Genomic DNA, 4051 nt, shown 5'->3' on the forward strand with positions numbered 1-4051 from the left:
TCTAGAATGGTCTGAGGGGAATAGGGTACACTACTTCTGTCTAGAACGGTCTGAGGGGATTAGGGTACACTACTTCTGTCTAGAATGAGGGGAATAGGGTACACTACTTCTGTCTAGAATGGTCTGAGGGGAATAGGGTACACTACTTCTGTCTAGAACGGTCTGAGGGGATTAGGGTACACTACTTCTGTCTAGAATGGTCTGAGGGGAATAGGGTACACTACTTCTGTCTAGAACGGTCTGAGGGGATTAGGGTACACTACTTCTGTCTAGAATGAGGGGAATAGGGTACACTACTTCTGTCTAGAATGGTCTGAGGGGAATAGGGTACACTACTTCTGTCTAGAATGAGGGGAATAGGGTACACTACTTCTGTCTAGAATGGTCTGAGGGGAATAGGGTACACTACTTCTGTCTAGAACGGTCTGAGGGGATTAGGGTACACTACTTCTGTCTAGAATGGTCTGAGGGGAATAGGGTACACTACTTCTGTCTAGAATTAGGGGAATAGGGTACACTACTTCTGTCTAGAATGGTCTGAGGGGATTAGGGTACACTACTTCTGTCTAGAATGGCATGATGGGAATATTGTACACTACTTCTGTCTAGAATGAGGGGAATAGGGTACACTACTTCTGTCTAGAATGGTCTGAGGGGATTAGGGTACACTACTTCTGTCTAGAATGGTCTGAGGGGAATAGGGTACACTACTTCTGTCTAGAATGGTCTGAGGGGATTAGGGTACACTACTTCTGTCTAGAATGGTCTGAGGGGAATAGGGTACACTACTTCTGTCTAGAATGGTCTGAGGGGAATAGGGTACACTACTTCTGTCTAGAATGGTCTGAGGGGAATAGGGTACACTACTTCTGTCTAGAATGGTCTGAGGGGAATAGGGTACACTACTTCTGTCTAGAATGGTCTGAGGGGAATAGGGTACACTACTTCTGTCTAGAATGGTCTGAGGGGAATAGGGTACACTACTTCTGTCTAGAATGGTCTGAGGGGATTAGGGTACACTACTTCTGTCTAGAATGGTCTGAGGGGAATAGGGTACACTACTTCTGTCTAGAATGGTCTGAGGATAATAGGGTACACTACTTCTGTCTAGAATGGTCTGAGGGGAATAGGGTACACTACTTCTGTCTAGAATGGCATGATGGGAATAGTGTACACTACTTCTGTCTAGAATGAGGGGAATAGGGTACACTACTTCTGTCTAGAATGGTCTGAGGGGATTAGGGTACACTACTTCTGTCTAGAATGGTCTGAGGGGAATAGGGTACACTACTTCTGTCTAGAATGGTCTGAGGGGATTAGGGTACACTACTTCTGTCTAGAATGGTCTGAAGGGAATAGGGTACACTACTTCTGTCTAGAATGGTCTGAGGGGATTAGGGTACACTACTTCTGTCTAGAATGGTCTGAGGGGATTAGGGTACACTACTTCTGTCTAGAATGGTCTGAAGGGAATAGGGTACACTACTTCTGTCTAGAATGGTCTGAGGGGATTAGGGTACACTACTTCTGTCTAGAATGGTCTGAGGGGAATAGGGTACACTACTTCTGTCTAGAATGGTCTGAGGGGAATAGGGTACACTACTTCTGTCTAGAATGGTCTGAGGGGAATAGGGTACACTACTTCTGTCTAGAATGAGGGGATTAGGGTACACTACTTCTGTCTAGAATGGTCTGAGGGGATTAGGGTGCCATTTGGGAGTTCTCCATGATGCCCACCTCCTGTCTGCTGTTCTTAATAGGGACACTGAGGACACTCTTGAGTTTGAACGCTGCCGTCTGGTCCTCGTCTGTGGTGAACCTGGGGTCCTGGAGGAGAGACACAACAAACGTATACCTATTTTAGTTATTTTAACATTTATTTAGTAGATCGTCCACTCAGTAACGTTTGCCCCCCTCCCTCCTCCCCCATCCTCTCCCCTCCTCACCCGACCACCCTCCCTCCACCACCCCCCACCTCACCAGACAGACCTGCCTCCCTTCACTCTCCCCTCTCCCCTCCTCCCCCTCCTCTCCTCTCCTCCCCCTCCTCCTCCTTCGTCTCCTCTTCTCTCCTCTTCTCCCTCCTCCTCCCCCTCCTCCTCCCTCCTCTCCTCTTCTCCCTCCTCCTCCCTCCTCTCCTCTTCTCCCACCTCCTCCTCCCCCCTCCTCTCCTCTTCTCCCTCCTCCTCCCCCTCCTCCCCCTTCTCACTTCTACCTGAGGTAAACCACAGAGAGAGGAGACACAGACCGTTCTCCTCCTCCCCCCCTCCTCCTCCTCCCCCCTCCTCCCTCCTCCTCCTCCCCCTCCTTCTGCCTCCTCTCCTCTCCTCCCTCCTCTTTCCTCCCTCCTCTCTCCTCCCTCCTCCTCCTCTCTCCTTCCTCCTTCTCCCTCCTCTCTCCTCCTCCTCACTCCTCTCTCCTTCCTCCTTCTCCCTCCTCTCTCCTCCCTCCTCTTTCCTCCCCCCTCCTCCTAACCTCCTCTCCTCTTCTCCCTCCTCCTCCTCCCCCCTCTTCCCCCCTTCTCACCTCTACCTGAGGTAAACCACTGAGAGGAGGAGGGAGGAGGGAGGAGAGAGGAGACACAGACTGTCCTCAGCTGGGGATTAGTTACACTGATTTCTGGTTCATCAGGTTGAAATGACGGAGGAAGGAGAGAGGAGGGAGAAGGAGGAAGGAGAGAGGAGGGAGAAGGGAGAAGGAGGAAGGAGAGAGGAGGAGGAGGGAGGAGAGAGGAGGGAGGAGAGAGGAGGGAGAAGGAGGAAGGAGAGAGGAGGAGGAGGGAGGAGAGAGGAGGGAGAAGGGAGAAGGAGGAAGGAGAGAGGAGGGAGGAGAGAGGAGGGAGAAGGAGGAAGGAGAGAGGAGGAGGAGGGAGGAGAGAGGAGGGAGAAGGGAGAAGGAGGAAGGAGAGAGGAGGGAGGAGAGAGGAGGAGGAGGGAGGAGAGAGGAGGGAGAAGGGAGAAGGAGGAAGGAGAGAGGGAGGAGAGAGGAGAGAGGAGGGGGAGGAAGGAGAGAGGAGGGAGAAGGAGGAAGGAGAGAGGAGGGAGGAGAGAGGAGAGAGGATGGAGGAGAGAAGAGGGAGAAGGGAGGAGAGAGGAGGAAGGAGAGAGGAGGGAGAAGGAGGAAGGAGAGAGGAGGAGGAGGGAGAAGGAGGAAGGAGGAGGAGGAGGGAGAAGGGAGGAGAGAGGAGGAAGGAGAGAGGAGGGAGAAGGAGGAAGGAGAGAGGAGGAGGAGGGAGAAGGAGGAAGGAGGAGGAGGAGGGAGAAGGGAGGAGGGAGAGGGGAGGAGGGAGATTGGGGTTCCCCTCTGTCTGTCCTTTAGACTAAGAATGCAAAAAACCTAAGAAAGAATTTGAGAAATATGTCCAACCCAAAACACAGAGACCCAGAAAACCTGAGTCTAGTCCTTCACTATGGTGAATCACTAAAACAATACAGAAATACACTACGGAGAAAGAAGGAACAGCACGTCAGAAATCACCTCAATTTAGTTGAAGAATCCATAGAATCTAACCACTTCTGGGACAATTGGAAAACACTACATTTGACATTTTAGTCATTTATCAGACGATCTTATCCAGAGGGATGTACAGTAGTGAGTCATTTATCAGACGCTCTCAACCAGAGGGATTTACAGTAGTGAGTCATTTATCAGACGCTCTCAACCAGAGGGATTTACAGTAGTGAGTCATTTATCAGACGCTGTTATCCAGAGAGATTTACAGTAGTGAGTCATTTATCAGACGCTGTTATCCAGAGGGATTTACAGTAGTGAGTCATTTATCAGACGCTCTTATCCAGAGGGATTTACAGTAGTGAGTCATTTATCAGACGCTCTTATCCAGAGAGATTTACAGTAGTGAGTCATTTATCAGACGCTCTTATCCAGAGAAATTTACAGTAGTGAGTCATTTATCAGACGCTCTTATCCAGAGGGATTTACAGTAGTGAGTCATTTATCAGACGCTCTCAACCAGAGGGATTTACAGTAGTGAGTCATTTATCAGACGCTGTTATCCAGAGAGATTTACAGTAGTGAGTCATTTATCAGACGC

Source organism: Salmo salar, unplaced genomic scaffold (genome assembly GCF_905237065.1).
Source record: "Salmo salar unplaced genomic scaffold, Ssal_v3.1, whole genome shotgun sequence".
Taxonomy (NCBI): Eukaryota; Metazoa; Chordata; class Actinopteri; order Salmoniformes; family Salmonidae; genus Salmo; species Salmo salar.